The 24,960-nt window shown below is 35.2% G+C and overlaps 1 protein-coding gene across 1 annotated transcript in view; it reads left to right on the top strand.

The window, feature by feature from the left end:
* Positions 1-24,960, top strand: part of FBN2 (fibrillin 2) — a 266,492-nt gene that overhangs the window by 61,726 nt on the left and 179,806 nt on the right. The gene's annotated exons all lie outside the window — the stretch shown is intronic.

Here is a 24,960-nt window from a genome sequence, read left to right as displayed (position 1 = left end):
TATTTTACTCAACATGATGTCTTCAGGCTTCGTCCATGTTGTCTTATGTATCAGAACTTCATTCCTTTTTACAGCTGAATACTAGTCCATTGTATGTATATACCACATTTTGTTTATCCATTCTTCAGTTATGGATACTTGGTTTGCTTCTGTTATTTGGCAATTGTGAATAGTGCCGCTATGAATGCTGCCGAGTAAATATTTGTCCAAGTCCCCACTGTCAGTTCTTTTGGGTATATATCTAGAAGTGAGATCACTAGGTCAGGTAATTCTGCATTTAGCTTTCTCAAAAACTATCCTCCACAGCAGCTGTACCATTTTACATTCCCAGCAATGAATGAGTGATCTGTTTCTCCACATTCTCTTCAACACTTTTGATTCTCCATTTTTTTGAGTAGCCATTCTTGTGGGTGTACAAAGATAATTCGTTGTGGTTTTGATTTGCATTTCCCTAAGGTCTAATGATGTAGAGCATCTTTTCATGTGCTTTTTGACCATTTGTATATCTTCTTTGGAGAAATGTCTATTCAAGTCTTTTGACCCTTTTTAATTAGGTTGTTTGTCTTTTTTTTGTTGATTTATAGGATTTCTTTATATATTTTGGATATTAAACCTTATCAGATATGTGGTTTCCAAATATTTTCTACCATTATGCAAGTTGTCATTTTACTTTTTTGAGAAAATCCTTTGATGCCCTCAAATTTTTTATTTTGAGGAGATTTCATTTATCATTTTTTTTTCTTTTGTTGCTTATGCTTTGGGTGTAAAGTCTAAGATACTATTGATATCCTGAAGATGCTTCTTGTATTTTCGTCTAGAAGTTTTATACTTCTGGTTCTTATATTTAGGTCTTTGATCCATTTTGGGCTGATTTTTGTAAATGGTTTGAGATAAGGGTTCATCTTTATTCCTTTGCATATGAAAACCCAGTTTTCCCAGCACCATTTGTTGAAGACTATTGTTTCCTAATTGAGCAGACTTGGCACCCATGTCAAAAATCAGTTGGCCACGTATGTGAGGATTGAATTTTGAACTTTCAATTTTATTCCATTGGTCTGTATATCTGTCCTTTTTCCAAGACCATGCTGTTTTGATTACTATGTCCTGGTAATAAGTTTTAAGTTTGGGATGTGTGAGTACTCCAACTACATTCTTCTTTTTCAAGATGACTTCAGCTCTTCAGGGGCTTTTACCCTTCCATATAAATTTGATGATTGGCTTTTCTATTTCTGCAAAGAAGGTTGTTGGAATTTTGATTGGTATTTCATTGAATCTGTAAATGACTTTGAGTAGGACTGACATCTTAACAATAATTTAGTCTTTCAATTCATGAACACCGAATACCCTTCTATTTATTTAGGTCATCTTTTGTTTCTTTTAGCAATGTTTTGTAGTTTTCTGCATACTAGTCCTTCACATTTTTGTTTAGATATATTCCTAGATATTTGATTCTATTAGTTGCTGTTATAAAAGGAATTTTTTCTTTATTTCTTCTTCAGATTGCTCATTACTAAAGTATAGAAACACTCTTAATTTTGGGGTGTTGATCTTGTACACTACTGTGTTGCTGAATTCATTTATTAACTCCAGTAGCTCTGTTGTGGATTTTTCAGGATTTTCTGAACATAGGAGCATGTCATCTGCAAATAGGGAAAGTTTTACTTCTTCCTTTACAATTTGGATGCCTTTCATTTCTTTTTCTTGCCTAATTGCTGTGGCTAGGACTTCCCATATGGTGTTCAATAACAGTGGTTACAGTGGGCATCCTTGTCTTATTCCTAATCTTAGAGGGAAAGCTTTTAGTCTTTCACCATTGAGTACAATATTAGCTGTGGGTTTTTAATATGTGCCCATTATCATGTTGAGGAATTTTCCTTCTAGTCCTACTTTTCTAAGTTTTTTTTTTATCAAGAAAGGATTTTGTCATATGCCTTTTATGCATCAGTTTATATAATCATTTGGTTTTCCTTTTGTTCTTTTGATTTGTTATATTATATTAGCTGATTTTTGTATATTGACCTACCCTTGCATACCTGGGATAAATCCTTCTTGACCATGTTGTATAATTCTTTTAATGGGCTGTAGGATTTGATTTGCTAGTATTTGTTGAGGAGTTTTGCATCATGGCCATAAGAGATATTGGTCTGTAATTTTCTTTTCTTGTTGTATCTTTAACTGGCTTTGATATTAGGATGATGTTGGCATCATAGAAAGAGTTACAGAGTATTCCCTCCTCTTTGGTTTTTTGGAATAGTTTGAGCGGGATTGATATTAACTCTTCATGGAATATTTGGTAAAATTCACCTGTGAAGCCCTCTGGTCCTGGGCTTTTCTTTGTTGGGAGGTTTTTGATTACTTATTCAATCTCTTCACTAGTTATTGGTTTGTTGAGATCTCCTATTTCTTCTTGACTCAGTGTAGGCAGTTCGTGTGTTTCTAGGAATTTGTCCATTTCATCTAGATTATCTAATTTATTGGAGTATAGTTGTTCACTGTATCCTCATTATAGTTCTTTTTATTTCTGTGGGGTCATTAGTAATGTCTCCCTTTTCATTTCTGATTTTAGTTATTTGTCCTTTCTCTTTTTTCCTTTGTCAGTCTAGCTGTAGGTTTGTCTATTTTATGGATCTTTTCAAAGAACCAAATTTTGATTTTGTTGATTCTATTTTTTTTTAATTCTCTGATTTGTTTATCTCTGCTCTTATCTTTATTTCCTTCTTTCTGCTTGATTTGGGTTTAGATTGTTCTTTTTGTAGCTCCTCCAGTATTGAGGTTTGGTCTCTGATTTGAGATCTTTCTTCCTTCTTAATGTAATAATTTAGAGTTATATATAAATTTCTCTCTCAGCCCTTTCTTTGCTGCATCCAATATGTTTTGCTGTGTTGTGTTTTCGTTTTCATTTGCCTCAAGATAATTCCTAATTTCCCTTTTGATTTCTTCTTTGAACTGTTGGTTTTAATTTACATATTTATGTTAATTTTCCCTTTCTCCCTCTGTTATTGATTCCTAGTTTCATTCCATTATGGTCAGAGGAGACATATTGTATGTTGTCAATATTTTTTAATTTATTGAGACTTGTTTTGTGACTTTACATGTGGTCTGTCCTGGAGAATGATCCATGTGCACTAGAGAAAACTGTGTATTCTGCTGTTGTTTGATGAATTCTTCTATATATGTCTGTTAGATCTAGTTGGTTTAAAGTATTGTTCAGATTTTCTATTTCCTTTTTGATCTCCTGTCTAGATGTTGTATCCATTATTGAAAGTGGTGTATTGAAATTCCATAATATTGATATAGAACCATCTACTTCTCCCTTCTGTCATTTTTGCTTTATATATTTTGAGGCATAATATTTATAATTTTTATGTCTTCTTGTTGAATTAACCCCTTTATCAGTACATAATGACCCCTTTGTTGCTTGTAAAAGTTTTTGATTTAAAGTCTCTTTTATCTGATATTAGTATTGCTACCCTAGATTTTTTTTGGTTATTACCTGCATAGTATATTTTTTCCGTGTTTTCATTTTCAACCTGCTTATGCCTTTGAATTTAAGGTGAGTCTCTTGTAAACTGCTTATAGTTGGGTTCTATGTTTTTATCCATTCTGCTAGTCCCTGCATTTTGACAGTAGAGTTTAATCCATTTACATGTAAAGTCACTGCTGATAATGTTGGACTTTGTTCTGCCAATTTGTTATTTCATCCTTGTAAGTCTCATACCTTTTTTTGACACCCAATTCTTTCATTACTGTCAACTTTCATATTGATTTGATTTTTTTAAAGTTCAATATTGAGTCTCTTCTCATTTCTTTCAGTATATATTTTTCATATATTTTCTTTGTGGTTATCATTGAGTTAAAATTTAACATCCTAAATATATAGCAGTCATTTTTTATTTGATACTAACTTTACTTCAATAGTATACACTTACATGATTCCTTTATCTGCCCCCTGCATTTTTCATACTTGTTGCAAATTATATCTTTGTACTCTGTATGTCCCAAACCATAGACTTACATTAGTTTTTCTGCATTTGCATTTTAGCACCTGTGAGAAGTAAGAACTGGAAATACATGCCAAAAAATACAATACAGTACTACTGGCATTTATTGTTACCCAAATGGTTATCTTTACCACAGGTCTTTATTTATTTTGCCACTTTATCCATGGTGTAGTGTCCTTTCTTTTCAGTCTAAGAACTCCTTTTAGCTTTGGCAGTAGGGCAGGTCTAGTGGTGATGAACTCCTTCCACTTTTGTTTTTCTGGGTATGACATAATCTCTCCATCATTTTTGAAAGAAAATCTCCCCAGCTATAAAATTCTTGGTTGGAAGTTGTTTTCTTTCAGCACTTTAAGTATTTCAACTGACTGCCTTCTTGCCGCCATGGTTTCTGATGACAAATAAGGATTCACCTAATTGGGACTCCCTTGTACATAACACATTCATTTTCTCTTGCAGCTTTCAAAGCTCTCTCCTCATCCTTTACATTTGACAGTTTGATCAATATGTGATAAGGTATGTTTTTTTCTTCAAGTTTATACTTCTTGGGATTCTTGGATGTACATATTCATTGCCTTTCCTAAGTTTGGGAAATTCTCTGTGATTACATCGTTATTTCTTCTGCCCCTTTCTCTCTTTCTTCTCCTTCTGGGACCTCCATAATGCATTTGTTGGTTTATGCTTGATGGTGTCCCAGAGGTCTCGTAGGCTATTTTCACTTTTACTTAATCTTTTTTCTTTCTGCTTCTCATCCTGACTTATTTTAATTGTCTGCTCTTTGAGTTCGTTGTTTCTTTCTTCTGCCATCACCAATCTGCTGTTGAAACCCTACTGGGAAATTGTCATTTCAGTTATTGTGGTCTTCAACACCAATAGTTATGTTTGGTTCCTTTTTAAAATTTCTCTTTATTGAGATTCCCTTATTGTTCATTCATTGTTTTCCTGATATGCTTTACTTCTTTCTCTGTATTTTCCTTCATCTCCTTAAACATATTGAAGATCACTTTTTTGAAGTCTTTGTTCAGTATGTCTATAGACTAGTCTTTTTCATTGGTATTTTCTGGATTTTTATCCTATTCCTTGGAATGGGTTATCATTTACTTTTCCTTTGTTTCTCTTGTAATCTTTTGTTGTACACTATATATTTTAATATTTTAAAATGTTATCTCTGGGATGTATTCCCTGAGATGTCTGTTTCTTGAATTTGTTTCCAGCTGGTGATGTGACAGAGATTTCCTTGAGTGTCATGTCAGCCCTGCTATCATGAAGGTCCACCCTAGGGGAATGCAAGCTGCCAGGTCCTCCCTGTCTTTTCTGATCCTCTGTGTTGTCCTGGACTTGTGCTTGCTAATTGCTTAGCAGTTCCCTTGTTTACAGGAGTTGGAGTGTTTCCTCCACTTCCCTGGAGATGGACTGTCTCCCTCTTCTGGGAGTTCCACTGCCAGATTTATACCAGGAAGACCTTTTCCTCGGGCAGTCCTCTTCAATTGTGTCTTGATTTCATTGCCTCAAGCTGCTTTGGCCTAGAGGGGGCACACAGAGAGAGGAATTTCCCAAGTCAGTCTTTTTCAGCTGGATCAAGTTCAGGGGCCCACAGAAGACCTCAGGCAGGCTCTAAGCTTCCTGGAATAGAGGATGAGGGAGGGGCCAGGAAGAATGCCAGAAGCTTCTTACCAATTCCTGAAAGCTGTGCTTTCTTGACCTGCCTGGCCAAAGCAGCCTTTCAACTGCCCTTCCCAGCTCTGAGGAAGTATAAAGTCTTTAAGTCTCTTCAGCTGCCTTGTCTAGGGTGGGTCAGAACAATGACTGCCCTCAGAGCCATGCCCCCAATGTTCTGAAATCGCTAATCAAAAGCCATGACCAGCATTTGGTTCGTGCCCATGGCAGATTTTGGGGAAGTGAATTTTTCTGTCCCTTTCTTGCACCAGCAAGCTATGCCAGGGGCAGGAGCCTACTGTAGCCTGACATGAGGGTCAGGATGACTGCCATGTGGAAAGAGCAATTTACTGGTATTTACCATAATTTACCAGCCTCTTCCTCTTGCTCTTCTCTGGATGCTGTACAGTGATCTACTGGACTCCAGAGTTTTGAAATAGTTGATTCAGACAGTTCATGCCTGTTTAATAGTTGTTCTGTGGAGGGATTTATTCCTGGAGCTTCCTATGCCATCATCTTCCCACAGTCTTCCTCTCCCATTACTTTTTATATGTTGGGAAATTTATGCCTATACTTTGTTTACATGAACTATATCTGAGTTTATCTGGAATTTTTTTTATTATAGATGAAGAAATCCCTTTTAACTTCTCTTCCTTAAGTTATAAGGCAATCTCCCTGATGTAAAATAAAATAAATAGTTTGTATGTCATACAGATGTTCAAATTTGAAACTTTTATGCATGTTGTAAGAAATTATTGGGTATTTTAATTCTTTTTTGTTATTGGAATTTTTCACAATTGTGATTATCAAAATTTATAAATTACCGAGCATATTTTAAATTAAATAAGGTGAAACATACATTTATTAACTTAGCATATATCTATTGAGAAGCTGTCACATGCTGACTACTGTTCTATGTGCAAGGAAATCACTATAACCAAAAAATCCCTTTTTTATAGAACTGATAGTCTGTGGAAATTTAAAAAACACAAATATTTTTTTTTTAAATATAAAATATTTTATAAATATAAACTGCCATAAATGCTCTTTAAGAAACAAAGAAGTTGCTGAAATAATGGAGAGGGGATTTCAAGGGATTGTGTAAGAAATTCAACTCAGAGAAGATGCTGTTTAATCAGATACCTTGTATCAGTCAGGGTGGGCTAAGTTATACTGCTGTAATAAACAACCACAAAATCTCTATGGTTTGTTTACTTAATAAATGAAGGTTAATTTACTTTCACCTTACATAACCAAGTGTCTACTGTGCATTGGCAAGGAAGCTGTCTTCATCATAGTTTCTAAAGGTCTTAGAGTGACGGAGATTCCCATCTCAATACATTGCCTCCATGATCGCTGAAACAAGGGGGATGTGGTGACTTACACACTGTCTCTCAGAGGCTTTTGCCTGTAAGTGACTTATGGCCAATCTGCTCGCATATCATTGGCCATAGACAGTCACATGGCATGGCTACTAACTTTAAATATGGAGGGATGTGCATAGTTCCATGTGCCTGAAAAAAAAGAGGAAAATTGGATATTGATGGACAGTAGTAATCACTTCCACCATCTGAAGGATGAGAAGGAAACAGCCATCTTAAGAGTTGGTACAGTAAAGTTCTTGGTAAAAGAGACTGAATAGGAAAAGGTCCTGAACTAGGGAAAAAGTGAGTGTGTTTTGAGGACATGAAAGCAGAATCATGGAACTGAAGTGTTTTGAACAATTGTTTTTATACAATTAATTAAATATTAGTTACTAGAGATTTTTTAAAAATAATCTTCTGTCTGCCTTCCATTAAAAATATTACTGTGGTAATGATGACCAATATGCTTGAACCAGTTTTTCCTAATTATTTAGCATTTACCTTATTTTTTTCCTTAGTTGTCAGTGGGGTTACCTTTAGATTGTGAAAATTTTTCGTTTTGTAGTTAACATTTATGGTTGGGTGAGCAGTGGTGTCAAATAGGAAATCGTACAGATTTTCTTTGGAGAGCTTGCATTTAATATTAAGGCTTCTGTGTGTCATTGGAATTTATAGGATTTCATAAGTTTTATAAAACTTTCAAGTTTATAAGAATGATTGTGCTATATTTCTTTTATGATTTACTTGTCTTTGATAGTCCTTGGAAGAGAAAGAGGTTTATTAAAATTTTAGAGTAAAAGATTATAGGGCAAATAACATAAATTTCTAATGGTAAAGTTATTTTTATTTATGGGCGTTAGTAAGATATGTCTGATCTCTTGCAATTAAAGAACTCTGAGAAATGTCTCCAAATAAATGCTGTAGTTTAATGATAATTTTGATTTATACATAGGCTAGCATTCTCCCTAATCACTCTGTAATTTAGGAATGCTCTTTTCTTAGCTAAGTGAACCTTTTAAATATAATCCTTTGGATAATTTTAAAAACTGAAATACAACAGAGGACATTTCAGGAAGTCCTTCATGTACATGCCACCCAAATGAAAATAAAGTTAATTAAAAAAAAATTTGCTTCAAATGCTTCTCTTGTTTTTCTCCCCCTCTCTTTTAAAATAAATAAAACTTTACAGATAAAATTTAAGTCCCCCATATTCTTTTCGTTTCCTCTTTTTCCTTCTTGTCCAGGGGTAGCCACTGTCATGAATTTGAATGATTTCATCTATGCAATTTATATATCTACTACATCAGAATTTCCATAAATAATGTGTCATTGTTCCATGCAATTTACATATCCACTATGTCAATATTTCCATAAATAATATATATTATTGTTTTGTGTTTTTAGTGAACAAATTGGCTTTCAGTCTTTTGTATTATTCAACAGGTTATTATCATTCAGCATTATGTTTTTGAGATCTTCCCATGTTCTTATATATACAGCTAGTTTATTCATTTTAACTAATGGTCAGTATTTCATTGCATAAATGTATGGCAATGTACTTATCCATTCTTTTGCTGATGGATGTCTGGATTTTTTTCTTGTATTCCACTATTAAAAAGTGGTACTGTGTGCATCTTTAAAAATGTTTCCTTGTGTGTGTATGCAAGAGTGTTTCTTGACTAGACAGCTATAATTGTGCTCAGTTGAACATATGCATCTTCAACATATTGGGTGTTGTCAGATGCAGTTCATATACTTGTGAGCGCACAGTTCTTTCTTATCCAGTATTGTCGCCAACACTTAACAGGTGTCATCAAGTTGAGAAGTTGGGCTATAGATTGCAAGAGCACAGACTTTTGAGTCTCCACTCAACTGTTGACCACCAGCTTATTGACCTTGGACATTACTTAACCTCTTTGGGCCTCACTTTGCTTATCTGTAAAATTAGGGTAATAATAGTTCATCTGAGTTAAGATTTTCTTGAGGTTTTAAAAAACAAAATATGATCAAGTGTTTACAACATTGCTTGACAGTTTTTGGCCTGTTTGATGGGTGTCCACTAATACTTCATTGTTGTTTTAATTTTTATTTCCCTGAGGGTGAGTTTGCGGATCTTTTCATATATTTACCAACCATTCATATTCACGTCTGTGAATTGCTTACTAGTTTTTCCTATTTTTCTAGGGATGTTTATCCTTACTTGTTGATTATGTTGTATTTTTAAAAATACTAGTCCCTAAGTTGTTGTTTGTGGCTCATATACATATGTTTCTATGTCATAGAGATCTGCTCTTCTAATATTGCTTGCCTTTCAACTTCTGGGTATTACAGTTTTTCTTACTAGAAGATTTTAGTTCTAACCAATTCCATTTTACCAACCTCTTTCAGTATTATTTCTGCTTAATAGTAAGTGTCTAATTTTAGGTATGTTAAAATATTTACTATCCTTTGTCTGCTTAATGTTAAGTAATAACAACTTAAAAGGATCTGGAATAACATTTAGAGAGAGAGAGTATAGGGAGAGTGAATGTGCTCAAGTATGGATAATATAACAGTGTGAAAAAAAGTATAATTCTAAAAAAATCTAAATAGAAATCAAATGGACTTCTACACTAAACAGTTAAGTTTTTCTCCCATCCCTGCCCTTTACCCATTCCATGTGCATTTTGATTTCTAGGAGTATATTAGATAACTCAATCAATCAAAGACCCTCATCACATGTGGTGGAAAATATTACATCATAGCCCTCAAGTCATACACTCCAGCAGGATTATAATGCTGTTAAGTAACCTCTAGTGACAATAAGACTCTCATACTCTGTAAAGAGGATTACGTTTTTGAGGATAAATACTATATACTTTAAAATTTTAGCAGCTATTATCAGTTAAAATAAGTTATTTTAAGGACCATTGATTCATTCCAAAATTAAAGTTCTCTAATGTTTTCTCCCTAGTCAACTCATTTTCAATGCTTGGAATACTTTTATGGGTTCAAAGTCATTGCATTTTATGTGTTCTGCAGACTTAACTGTCCTAAATATTTCATTAAGTTTTTAATGTAGAATTAGTGAAAATTCAGAACTTGGATATGGGCAGACTTTAAGTTTTACTGAGTCTGATGCCTCAATTGTAACAACTGCTTTGGGACTGTCAGTTGCTTCCAAGATAAGTTAATAGGTCAGCCAACCCCAGGTAGTTTTCCAAAGACTGGCTGTCATTTTCAGCTAGTAGGCATTCGCTTCATAACTTGTTGGATGTTACCTTTCAAAAAGGGCTTTTTATGCACATCAACCCTAAACTAGTACAGCTCATCTGATTTCTTATTCATATCTTCTAGAAACTTCACAGCTGGCCTCAATCTTGGCAAGTTAATATGAATGAGACAAAAATAGTTTTCCACATATAATGAGTGCAAAGAATCTTTACTAAATCAAGCATGTGTACCTGTGTAAGAGTTACACTTCTTTTTAACATCTTAATTTTTAAGATTTACACGTGACATGGAAAAGATAACTCAGATTTGGACTCCAGTGAAAAATATTACTAAGATATCAATGTTCCAAAATTCTGATCTAAGCTCGGATACACATGCTAATAATAATAGCTGCCCATGAATTTCACCTCCTACCTATAGGCCCACATATGGAAATAATTATGTCAGGCACTTAAATTTTAACTAACACTTTAAACGTCATTTAAAATTTCAGTTGCGAATAGGGTGTCACCTGTATCATTTAGAGTTACTAGTTGTTCAGAAAACTGAAATTACATCCGGCTCATTGAATACAAAATAATAGTAACAAAAGGAATATATTGGAAAGATGTTGGCTATTTCATAGAATCAACAGGCAGTCTGGAGAAACAAGCTTGGAGAATAGGTAGGAGCCAAGGAGAGCTTCCAGCAGTGGACATGGTTGAGGTCCTGCCTAGTTAAATTCCTGGTTAGTCACTGGTTGAACTCGTTGGTTAGTCCATGGTACTCTTTGCTGCCGGGAAAAATTTCTAATTGTGCATCTTTACGTCAGTTCCTCCCGTTGGGACTCACACAATGGGAGATTGCCCCCAAATAGGAAGGAGGGTTGGATGCAGGACAGGCCAAATATACACACATTTTCTCTCCATAACTCATTGTATATTTGACCATGATTTTCAGGGGATCCATAAATCCATTTTGGGGGGAGTCCAGCTTATACACCCCTTCAAATCCAAGGGGATGCGATAATATTGAAAACAGCAATATAGCAGGCCTATGGATTTCAGCTATTCAGACTTATGAAGAATTATAATAGAGTCATTTTGATAAATAATCATTTTATTTGTCCCCAAAATGTATGATTACTTAAGGAAGGTCTATGGGATTTACTATTTCCAATCTATGTATTCAGATAAGCATTCCGTAGTTACCTAGAAATTGGAACAATTTGCTATCTGAAAGGAAATATATTCAAAACACTCATATACCAAAAAAGATAATGTGAAATATGAGTATATTTATAGAAATTTGAAGAAGGTATTTTTTCCAGTAGAATTTTGAATTTCATTTTCCCTTACTAATCAGGGACAAAAGAGAAACAGATGATATCAAATAATAGGAATCATAATCACTTAATTTTTGTAGGTAGAGAAATGTTGTCAGCTTAGCAAACATCTGGTTGAAACATTTAAATTTATCATCATGATGTTTTGCCTATATCTGGAATGCTAGCTAAATTTAGAAATGTGGACATTTAATTACATTTTTGGGGGTGTCCTTTGATGTTCATTCTTGGGCACTCAAAGCCTCTCACATGAATTCAGACTGACAAACTCATTGCATTCTGGGCATAATTCCTTCCTACCTTGAGTCTGTTCTTAGTGGCATGAGACATAGTCTCCTGGAAAGAAGATAGAGGCTGCAGATAGAAAAAAATAATAATCTGAAAAACAGATAATGTCATGGCTAATCAAGAATTGGTGACGATTCTTTTGTTACCAGGGCAGAGCAGTACTGCTGGAATAAAGGCTAAGAGTCATGAATCAAAAGAGGTGCTCTCTTTTACAGACCACATATATGGATAAATGTTGCTTTTATATTTCTCCATTGTGCTTTCTGGCGAGGTCAAAAGGGAGGTTTTTTTCCCCGAGTAAAAATTATGTGGGTCTGGTATTTCTCTTTGCAAAATAATTTATTTCTGGCTGTGTAGGATTCATTTTCAGGCTGTGAAAACTGTCTTTGATTTCAAACAGATCTCTGGAAAAGAAGGAGCTTGAATAATAGAGAAAATAACTCTGTAAGGAAGTATATTATTTCTTGGAAAGATCCTGCTATCCATTTAAATGGTTTCTTCCAACTTGCACATCCAAGAAAAATTTTATTCATATATATTTTTTATCCTATATAATTGTGAGGATCAAAGCCACAGTGAGGTTTGTGTAGACTTTTCTGCCTCCCTCATCTTGTGCCTTGCAATGTCACTATAGTGGCCATAATGAAATAAAGCACAGGAAAGTATTTTGTAAACTTTATTAATAACCACACCAGCCGTGATAGTAAGAATAGCTACCTGGTGCTGCATGTTTATTCAGAGCAAGGCACTGTGCTAGGTACTAGAGGATTCTTATCTCATGTCTTGCTCACATCCACATTATAAACTATAAGTAAAGTTTTCTTACTACATTCTAGAAAGGAGGAAACTGAGCTAAAGGAACTTATTCGAGGCCACCAGTGAAGCTAGGGTTCTGGTTGTAAATCCGGGTCTGTCTGCCTGCAATCCTGTGCTCTCAATCACTGTGCTAAATGCTTCTGTATGTCCATAATGCACTGGTAGATACCCAAGCTTAGCTGGCATCTTGCCAGAGCCATAAAAACATGGCAGTAGCATATCAAGGTCTCCAGATAGAAGATCAACAGCTTGAAAAGTGCAGTACCATGGGGAATAAACATAGAGGCTTCACCCCACTATCATTAGGACCTAATTTAGTAAGAAATCTTAGAAAGCTAATTATGAGAATCTTGATCACATCTTTTTTATCCGGCTCAGCAACTTGATTACCTTTGTGAGCTTGGGCAAATTACCTGCTATCACTGTGCCTCAGTTTCCTCTTCTCTAAAATGGGCATAATAATAGTAAGTGCCTCATAGTGTTGTTTTGATGATTAGAAAAGTAAAAATATGTGATGTATTTATAGCAGTAATATAGTAATCACTATGTATATAATATTACATATATAAAAATGGTACTTTAATGTAGGTTCGTGTGTGAACTTGGCCAGGTGACCCAGCTGTCTGGTCAAGCAAACACTGGCCTAACAATTGCTATGAGGACGTTTGAGGCTGATTAATAAACCAACAGGCTGGTTAATTAAATCATCAGTCAGTTGACTGCAGCTGTGACTAATGACTCACCAAAGGGCATGCCTTCCACAATGAGAGAATGCAATTGGCTGGATTTAATCCAATTAATCAGTTGAAGACTTATAAGCAAGACAGATAGAGGACCATCACTTCTTCTTCGGCTGCCCAGTGAAGCATTTCCTGAGGAGTTCGTCGAAGTTGCCAGTTCGTTTCCTGAGGAGTTCATCGAACATGTTCGTCGAAGATCCCAGTTCATTTCCTGAGGAGTTCATCGAAGTTGCCGGTTCGTTTCCTGAGGAGTTCATTGGACATCTTCCTTGGAGTTGACGGTTCATTGACGGCTCTACAGAATTTGGACTTGTGCATACCCACAGTTGCGTGAGTCACCTTTACAATTTGATAATCAGAGACACCTCTCATTGATTCTGTTTCCCTAGAGAACCCTAACTAATACACATAGCAATCACTGAATAAATGTTAGGTATTATTATCATTACTATTGTTGTTTCCTCTGCTCAGCATTGATGACAGACTCCTACTCAAGGAATATGGGATCTTGTGCTTTCCATCATCAATTATGGGCCATTAGATTTTACACCTGCAAGAATAGATGTGATCTTTGGTATGTAGAAGAATAATGCATGGAAACAGAAAACCTCTGAACTATGTTCACTTATAAATATTTTCAATTTTATTAGCAGTTTAGAAGTTTTGTAGCTCTAAGAAAGTTTAAGTGCTACAATCATGTCACAAGATTCTTAATTTCTCAGTGATATTTATGGTAATAGAGATGTCATCTGAAGGAAAGCTAATTACACAAAATATGTTGTTTTATTAAATCTATTTCAGGCAGCCATGTTTTGAAGATATTACAAGGGACTTGTCAGCTGATTAAGTTAGATATGTGTTTGCCAAAGTGTGTTTCAGCCCACAGACTCTCGAATAAAAAAATATTTTATGAGCAAATAAATTTTGAACACTCCTACTATGGCCTTCACTTGGAAGTTGATAATGATAATGTACATGAGTATATTCAGAGCTCCTGAAAGTCGTATAGTTTCAAACACACCCCAAACAAAACAAAACAAAATCCTGTCTTTGTTCAAATATAATATATTTGATCACAGAATCCTTATTTTTTTTTTTTTAGCATAATGCTGCTGATATTCTGAGGAGCTGGTATTCTATTAACTGCATTTTGGGAAATACTGGTTCTCCACTTAGGTAGTATATTTTGTCATCATGAAAATCCCTTGAAACTAGTGTGCCATTCGTAAGTTTCTAATTGCCATTTTATGCTGCATACTGCAGGAGAATGAATCAGGAGGCCTAAGTTGTTATATCAAATCCTTTTGACTTGGGACCATTTGCTGAAACTTTCTGAATTTTATTTTCTCATCTTTTAATTGCATAATTAGACCAAATAATCTCTAAAGTGTTTTCCATCTCTGTAAATTATTACTGAATTTAATTGAAATTCATATAATGCTCTCAAAAAAATCTCAAAATGCTTTCATATACCTCATCTAAGTTGTCCTGGATACCTTTTGGGAAGCTGGCAGCAAAGCATCTCCCTGACACTGCAAACTGTATTGTAAATTTACTGAGCAGTAAGAGTTGTACCTTCAGGACTTGTTTTGTCTGGCCTCTTCGACTCTTGGTCAGCATTGTCTGCACTCCCGACACCATCACTGTGTTCTTGCTCAGTTTTGACGTGATACTTGTTCATGGTTCACCTACCCGAACAGAAGCTAAGTGGCCGCTATGATTTGAAGCGATTTGGACTAAAATGCCATAGAGTACTTGCTGAAAGAGAATGTCCCTAGTTGAAAAATACTTGCGCAGTGAGAGTAATGGAAAGTCTAAATCCAGGCAGATATGTAGCAATCTGAAACGTGGTGGCTCTGTTTGAAGGCTTATCAAAGTGGCCAGTGAAGCATTTAATAATCTGGGCCTAACTTATTAGCTGAATAAAGGGGTTACAGTCTCTAAGCAAGGGAAAGCATAAATGTATACAGAAAAGAACACTTAAGCAGAAACCGTTGACCAAACACAGGCCTCCATGACACAATGCTCGATATCACTGGGATGTAACAGAGTATAGTGGTTAAGAGCATGGGTTTTGGTGTCAGATACATTTGTTGTTCAATTTCTGGCTCTGATATGTACCATCTGTGTGACTTTGGACAATTTATTTAACTTATCTAATTTATTTAACTTAACTGTCATCTCTGTAAAGGGGAGCTATTCATACCAACCAAATAAGGTTATTGTACAAATTAAATGAATTGATGGCTGTAAAACACTGCACAAACTTCAGGATAGGCACTGAAAAAGGATAATAAGAGGATAAATGAAGCTTGAATGCTTACATTCAGAGGTGTCTGTTGGTATGTGTGTGTAGACATAAATCTGTGCATATAAAACAAAACATTGGCATAGCAGTTTCTTGCCCCCACAACCTTTACTGGTGTTCTTTGAAGCTAAGCAACTTTAAATTCACTTTTTAATTTTGTCACAGTTTCCATCAAAATCCACCTAGTTTTGGACATAAACTCTTAAAGAACCATTGCCTCAACACTGATCCTTAGATTTCATTCTCCATTTCTCCATGACTTTGGGAGGCAGCTACTCCAATGTGTATTGATAGAACTTGTTGGATGATGGAAAAGATCTTTGGTCTGTCCAATACTGTAGCCACGAACCACATGTGGCTCGGAGCACTTGACATGTGGCTAGTGTGACCGAGGAACTGAATGTTTATTTTATTTATTTAAGTTTTAATTTTAACTTTAAAAAGCCACATGTGGCTAGTGGCTACAGTTTTGGACGACACAAAGATTATAACTAACCACACTGGTGTGAAATTTTATATTGGCTAAAAATTCCTTCTCTAAAATACTGAATTTCATGTCACAGACATTCTACAGTTTAAAAATTGGTTGTGATCCTTTTAGAAAAAGAACACAAGGTGCTCTTCTTTAGTGATAAATCATCAGCCACATTACTTGAAAGCCTTCCATTCAGACTTTGACTCTGTGGAAGACAAAATATTCAGTAGAAACCTCAGGGATCCTATTGAAATTTTGGTGTACTTAGAACCAATTATCTGTTCACTTAAAAAATGTCCATGAAAACAAAAAGAATATACATTCTCTGTTTATATGATCAAAGCTGTGTATCCAGCTATTAAAGCAAGCTTTTTTATTATGTTCTTACTTGTTTTTTGTCTACTTGGTCTGTCTAGTTCGAAAAATTTTCCTTGCATTTCCAAAGTCTGTGCTTTTTGTATTTCACTACAATTTTTAGTGGCTAAAGTTTATATCCTTTTATGGATTGTAACTGTTAGCATTATATATATTCTTGTTTGACTCAGCTGAGGCTTTTGTCCTTGAATTCTACTTTATCTAATATTTATTATTGCAACTTTTTCTTCATTTAATCTGTATTTTCCCTGACTTTTCTTTGCCCTTCATTTACTTTAAACTTTTGTCATTTCATATTGATGTTTATATTATAGATCAAGAAGAGCTGAATTTTTAAAATAAGATCTACAAACATCTTTATTTGATGAAAAACTAAGCTTACTCATTTGTATTGTGATTTCAATATATTTGGTTTCATTCCCACCACTTTTTTTTTTCTGTTTGTGTTATTATATTTTGTTGCTTTGCTCTTTTCAACTTTGTTATCATTTTTGGATTAATCAACCATATTTCCCTCTATTTCTACCACCCTACTTCGTTTAATTGAGAAGTTCCATGTTTTTCATTACACTAGTCCTCCTGTCTTTCACCATTATATTGAAACCTCTATTCCTCTCTTACAAATTTGTACAGTGGTTACCTATTCCTCTCACCCCAAGACATTTAACATTCCTCCCTGTCACAAATTGAGATTTTAGGAATAATTTATTTTCCAGTCCTCATTACAGCAAATAGCTCCCCCACTGCCAATTCCTGATGTTATTATTCTAAGGTGTTATTACATTCTGTTTTATCATATGGCTCTTCTGTTTCAAGAATCCTTTCTTAGAATTTATAAATTAACCTGTAAATTTTGTTTCACTGTTTTGCTTAACTTTCTGTCTACAAATGAGAAAACTGATGCTAGTCTGTTTCATCTTCCTCGTAGGTAGCCTGCTCATTCTCTCTGGAAGTGGAAAGATATTTTTCCTTTTGGTTTAGAAATTTCTTAGAGTTCAGAAATTTCATGAGGCTTTTTGTGTGTTTCTTTTCCATTTTTACTGTCTAACACATCACAAACCATTTTAATTTGAAGAAACAAGGTTATTTTTAAATTTAAGCTCAGGAATTATTTCTATTATTTCTTTATTAGTTCTATATTTTTTAATCCCATTTTGGAATTCAGTATGTTCATGTTTAGGTCTCTGGGCTGTGTCCTTAAGTCTCATCTTTTACTTATGAAATTCATTTCTTAGAAATTTTTCTGTTATGAGCTTTCTTCTATTTGACCTTCCAGACAACTAAATTAGCTTGAAGCAATGACTATTCCTTTTTTTCAGTTCTCTTGAGACTTAGTATTGAAAGTGTTCACTTTCCAGAACCAAAGAAAGACTTCCATCTTTTAATTTTTGTTCGTCTGTTCCTAGAGTGTATTCCCACAGTACCAATACCAGTCAGGCTATATGGGCTTCTCCAGCAATGACTAACTTGTAGGTGGTGAAAGATATGGTCAATTTTATTTTTTCTGAGCTGGTACTAGAGTGCTGGGACCCTCCTGCTGAGAGCTAGTGGAGGAGGGTCTCTCTGCTCTCCATCCTCTCTTGGTGCCTGTGTATAAGGAACAGGTATAAGGCCACAGCCCCAAAGACCAGGAATGATTCACTTCACTAGTGTAGACCACCACCCACCCTGGACACCCAGTGCTAGCAGGATTAGGCCATCACTCCTGTACCTCCTGCTGCAAGGGTGGGGGCAAGACTTCCCATTTGCAAGTCAAACAGATCTATTGATATATGCTGTCTGGGCCCTCTTAGAAGGCTGTATAAGCTAAGATTTTCTTTCTCACTTTTCATCATTTCCTTGATGAAAATAATGAAAACTCTGATAATTAATCCCAAGGCCTTTGCTCTCTCCTCAGGAGAAATCCCAAGTCATCTAGGTAAGTGTTATATTGGAAGTGATGTCAGGACAGAATCATTGAGCACCGTCATACATTTGTCATGTTTTCTGGGAAGGATGTGATTTATTAGGTTTGATTGCCTTGGTAGCATGGACATGGCTGCCTATATGACTCAGAAGGAGTTGATTTGGGCACAAGTGTCAATAAGAAATTAGTATCTTGAATCCATATTATTACATAAAGACTCTTGGCAAATTGTGTAGCATTTTATTCCCAGCCACCACACGTAATAATCCACCAGTCTTGTAAGGTCATCATACGTGTATGAAGGGATATAAAAAATCTGTTTAAACACTCTGTTTCCATTGATTCTGTTTCTGACTTTATTAAAAACAGATAAATGTTTTGTGAGCACAAATCATGCTTCCCTGAAATACATTCAGCCCTATTTAATTATACTCTAGATTTTTCTTAGACACCATGAAATTTGGCACTTTGTTGATTTGAAACTTGCACATTTTGTGTTATCATTCACATTCTCTGCGCCCCCCCCCCCATTAACTCATGGCAAAATATTTTTGTCTCTTTCACTTTTTTTTCTTCAAAAGAGAATATTCTTCTGCTTAAGTAATCTTACTAGTTTTTATCTTCAGAATTTTTTCTTCTTCTCAAAGTAAATTAATTGGTTTTGTTCTTGGGAGAGTGCACATTTTAAGTTCATAGGCCATGAATTTTAGGACCACATCTTTGATGGCCTTCATCCTTATGAAATGTGACATCAAAGATAGCAATTTTGTTTGCATCATTGGCCAGCACCTAATTATCTTTCCCCCCTCTTCATTCTTAGAGTGCCCTTTGATGTCAGCAGAGCCTTGTGCTTTGAAAGACTGTACAGAATGGTGAAAGGGGTCCTTCTTTTGCAGAGTTCCATGTTCCCCTGAAATATTAATAATGGGTTTATATTAGAAGTAAAATGCAATGGTAATTAAAATAATTACTCATCTATTTGCAGAAGTAAATGTCTTCAGTGTTTCTTTCAACGTACAGGGAGAAAACTTCTCCCTAATATAATGGGTAGATGGAGACTCATCTTTAGGAGGAACCAGAAGTAAAGCAAAGCTAGGTTTTGTTTATTGGAGAGGGAGGCATGAGTGGGGTTGTGAAACTACTCATCAGAATGGTTCAGGGCTTTGGTCTTTCAGGATAATGCAAAGCTCACAATGCAGGTCTTCCATAATAAACATGCTTAATAAACACAAGCATGCATGATGTTAGGGTGCAAGCACTTTGGAGTGAGGTGGATCTCAAATTTAAATCTTAGCATCACTTTTTTCTAACTCCTTAATTCTCCACACATTACTTAGCCTGTGACTTTTAAGTTCTTTTAGCATTTCAAGATAAAAGGATATCATTTGATAGAAAGAGTGACTGCAAAGTGCCTGCCACAGAGTTAATTTTCTTCCCTTGATTTTCAATAAATAGGGACAATGATTTGCCGTCATAATTCAAGAGTAACAATGATATACCATTTTTCACTCATTAAACGAATAAAAGTTTAGCTGTTTGCTTCTACCTAGTGTTAGAGAAAGGTTGAGGAAGCAGACTCTTTCGTGCACTACTGATGGGCGTGTGAATTGGTACCACCTATTCACAGAGGGCAAATCTGCAATATTTTTCATACTGGACATTTCACCCAGTAATTCCAGTGCTAGAAATTTACTTTACAGAAAAAACTTACCAAGTATTTGGTCAATAAATATGCTAAAGAACATGCATTCAGCATCCGTGTGCACTTGTAAACGACTATAAACAACATAGACATCCATCACCAGGGGACTGGTCAACATTGCATGAGGATTTTTCATTCCCCTCTACAGTGACTCTCTGTCCAAAAAAAACCTCACAGCTTATTTTGGTTTTAACAGTTAAGACTTGCTTTTTTAAAATATAATTTCAAAACCCTAGTTATTTCTTGAGCTTTTATGTTCAGCTTATAGAAATCATTATTCTGTTAAGTCTAGCAGATTTTAGTAGTCTCCATAAGGGACCTTTACATAGTATTTTTTTCCATTTTCATACTTAGTTAATGAAACACCTCCAACACACTCTTCCTTTGGCATATGACACTATACCCTCCTGGGTTTTCTCCCATCTCTCTGGCTATCCACTCCCTATTTTCTCATCGGGTTCACCTTCCTCTAGCCCACACTAAATGCTGGAATTCCTCAAGTCTCACTCCTAGGCCCACTTCTCTTTTAACTCTATTTTCTTACCCCAAGGGATTTTTATCCACACCTATTAATTTAAAAACTACCTAAGATGACTCATAAAGCGTATTTCCAATCCACTGGTTCACTCTGAGTTCTGTTTAACTAGGCATCTCCATTTGGACATCTGAAAAGCACCCGAAACACAACATGTTGAAAAATGAACCTAAAACACTGATTGTCTTCCCTGGTCTGTGTCTCAGGAAATGCCACCATCAGCCATCCTCTTAAGTATACTAAAAACCTGCATTTGTCTTTGATGCTTTCTCCCTTTGTCAACATTTAGTCGTATCACCACATTCACCTTTTTATCTGTTGAATTCAAGCCCTTTTATTTCAGCCCCTCCTCACCGCCATAGTTCCTGTCCCTGGTGTATCCTCTTCTATCTCCATTATTAGCTTTCTCAAAGACTTCCCGGCATCCTCTCTTGCCCCCCTTTAATCGGTTCTCCATGCTGTACCCAGATGACCTTCTCACTATTCAAATATAATCATGTCACTCCATGCCTACAGAATTGTGTCTCTCTACTTTCCTTAGAAGATCCAAATCCAACATGGCCTAGAAGTCACTACATGGAGCAGCCCCTCCAAATTTTCCAGCCTTATCCTCCACCAAGCCAATCTCTCCCTGCACATCAGCCATTGCCCTGGATGCACTTTGCTTTCCCCGCCTCTCCTGACAGGGCTCTGAACTTGCTGCTCCTTTGGCCTTGTCAGCTTCCCCCAACAAAATGTGACTAAACTCTACAGGATCAGGGGCCTTGGCTAAGCTGTTTTTCCTCCTCTCCCCAGACCCCTCTCTCCCTGCTTCCTTCTTTCTCCCTCACTGTAATATCCCCGGAGCCTAGAACAATATCCTGCATATAAAGTTCCTCAATAAACTCAGTTTGAATGACTCAACTCTAAGTTACATGATTAAGAGAAAAGTCAAGAGTAGCACACTGTGTATAAATAATCTCTTTTGTATAAATTTTAAAAATCATGGTAATCGTATAAGAAACTGTTAATTGTGTTTTCATCTAGGGAAAAAGATTACAGAAAGAGGGATGAGAATGTATTTTTGAATTTTATTTCTTTCTGTATGGTTTGAATTTTACCAAGTGTAGTGTATTGTATTTAAGAAATTGTTATTTTATTTTAAGTAAAATACTGACATAGGCTATAATAAAAATATCAGAAAATAACAAATGTTGGGAAGGATGTGGAGAAACTGGAATCCACATACATTGCTGATAGGAATGTAAAATGGTCAGTCATTTGGGAAAACAATTTGGTGGTTTCTTTAAAACTTAAACATAAATTTACCATACAAACCAGCATTTCCACTCTTAGGAACTAGCAGAGAGAAAGAAAAACATACATCCACCTAAAGACATGCATGCAAGTGTTCATGGCAGTATTACTCATAAAATTAAAAAAGTGGAACCAATCCAAATATCCACTGACTTATTAACAGATAAATAAATGTGGTATATCTGGATAAAAAAGGAGTGATACATGGCATACATGTATCTGCATGTAAGTGAAAGAAGCCAGACACAAAAGACTGTGTATTGTATGATTCCATTTATACAAACTGTCCAGAAAAAGCAAATTTATAGTGACAGAAAGTAGATTAGTAATTTCAGTGCTCACAAGGGATCTTTTTGGGATGATAAAAATGTCCTAAAACTGAATTGTGGTGATGGTTACACAACTCAGTAAATTTACTAAAAATCATTTAAAACAGGTTAATTTATGGGATGTAAATTATACAAAGTAGGATGATAAAAACAGGAATGAGCAGTCAAAGCTTTTTGATGAGCTTGTTAATTGCACCATTTGCTTAATGTGAATAAAAGTGAAATTAAATGTAACAAATTAACATGGTATATTGCACTTCAATATTAGAAAATAAAAATAGCAATGTTTATGTTTCACAGGCTAATTTTTACCAAAATTTTCTTATTTGTGCATTAACAAACAAGATTGGTAGACCCAGCATACCAACTGATAAAACAGTTACCTATTTTAATACTTTGCTAGTGCACTGAAAGTACTTCCTTGACTATGAATTGATTAGTGAGGTATATAATGATATTTTCCCCATGATGCATGACACCTGTGTAAACATTCATGAAGACAATGTGCAATCAATAACAATTAAGGTCTTTCAGAAGTCTTTTGTCCGTAATTAAAATTCAAGAAGGTTTGTTACAATATGTTTTAATCTGCCCCCCAAATTTAAAACCCTTTCCAGTGTCCAATATTTGTCCATACTTTACACATTAGTAATTTTTTAACAAATTGTTAGCATTGAAGGTTTAAATTTTAAAGTAATCAGTCGCCAATTAGAAAGCAAAGCGTCATCAGAAAAGAGATTCGGCAGTTTTTCAAAGGAGCAAAATGTAAGCAAAAGAAACAAATGGTGAACCTATTCCAGACTTCTCTACAGGAAGTCTGGGGGTGGCTTAATTAGCGCCTGCAACATGAAATGCCATTTGCAGAGGACAAAAAGCTATTCTTTTCCAGATCCCCTCTTCTCCAAAGAGACAAGAGTAAGAGGACATAATCTTAAGAAGGTGTATTTAGAAGAATGAATGAACTTCCTGATGAGTTGGTTTACTTATGAATGGCTGTATGAGGGAGGCTATGCAGGCTTTTCTCTAGGGATCCCGAAATTGATACAGAATGTTAACATAGGTATATATGCATACGTTCACAAAAAAATAAATGTTTTATATTTTTGAAAACATAGTCTTTTTCCTACTTGCTTGGAACTTGATATAATTTATTGTAAGTCTAATATTTACTTAAAATGCCAAACCATGTATTTTCTGAAGGACAATAGGATAGGTTTAAAAATTTACAACCTGGCAATTTGTGTTTTGGAATTATGCTTATTTACAAGGTTGACATATCTACACGTATACTCCAAAGATTGTCTTTTTCAAAAACGTGATTTGCAGCCAGTGCATCTGTTGTTCTTATGCAGAGGATTAAATTGAGCTATTTTTGTTGAAGTTCAGCTGCAGAGTAACAGGATGTTAAGTTAACTTGCCAAAAAAGTTACCTATTCTAGGTTTTGTTTCTTTATATTAAACATTTAAAATGTTCTTTTCCTCTATATGAAAAAACCTAATTCTTCATTAAAAACAGGAATTTTTTAGACTTTAAGTAAATATTTTTGTCATACTGCAGCATTTATATGATACCTAAGTCATTTTGAATTTTAAATTATATCCAAGTTTTATTTTCTCCAGTAACAATTTTTCATAAAAATTTTACCAATAGTATTGATGTTTTTCTCCTCTGAATGTGAAATTGTTTTGTTCGCTTCTCATGAAAATCTGAACTGGACCTGTTCTAGCTCACCCCTTTCAAAAGGCATTATGTCACTTGTATTAGGGCTTACCAGGAAAGCCTGACTATCATTTTCCACTTCCAAGAGTTAATAAACTGTGTGTATACAATCTATGTGAAAAGGGGGGGGGGGGGGAACATTTTTTTCACATACTTTTGTTGTAGTTTTATAGCAAATGTGAATCATTGAATGGCTCAGTCCTCAGAAAACTGACCTTCCTCTGATTTTGTGTCTTATTAAACAAAACTCAAAACTATTTGGTTATAATTCAGTTCTGCTTAAAAGACTCTATACTGAGCATCCAAGGAGTTCATTGCAATAAATTATACCAGAGAGAAGGATAGAATAAAAATACCCAGCACCAGTTTTCAAGTTGCCTATAGTCAAAATTAGTCCTTAAGAGATCTTCTGAGTATCTTGTTAAAGTGCTGATTCTGATTCAGTGATTCTGGGGTGGGACCTGAAAATCTGCAGCTCTAACAGTCTCACAGATGCTGCTGGTTCACAGACAGTTTGAGAAGCAGGGGTCTAAATGGATGACTGTCCTCAGTATTCAAAGAAGAATCTGCCTCCCTTCATATGTGATATATATTTATTAAGTTTTCGATCATCATAACAGAGCTGGACAATGGTACAGTCATCTGCTAGAAAACAGAGATCATATAATATTCACATATCTGTAAAGAATCCATGGTTATGGGCTTTATTAGTACTGTCTTCCTAACTGACCTACACAGAGAACTACACTGGCACAGACAGAAATTAGGTTGCTAGAACTAAATATTTAGAGTGTATCTTTTTGATTTTCTGAACCTTGTCCATCTAGTCAGAAAAGAAAATTTTTGCTAGGTAAAGAGGGGTCATAAAAACACGTGCCTGCAAGGGCCAGGCAGGGTTTGTCACTGAGGGAAGCA

The sequence above is a fragment of the Choloepus didactylus genome, chromosome 13 (genome assembly GCF_015220235.1).
Source record: "Choloepus didactylus isolate mChoDid1 chromosome 13, mChoDid1.pri, whole genome shotgun sequence".
NCBI classification, from domain to species: Eukaryota; Metazoa; Chordata; class Mammalia; order Pilosa; family Megalonychidae; genus Choloepus; species Choloepus didactylus.
The sequence above is the reverse complement of the archived record's forward strand: the minus strand, read 5'-3'. Positions and strand labels throughout refer to the sequence as shown.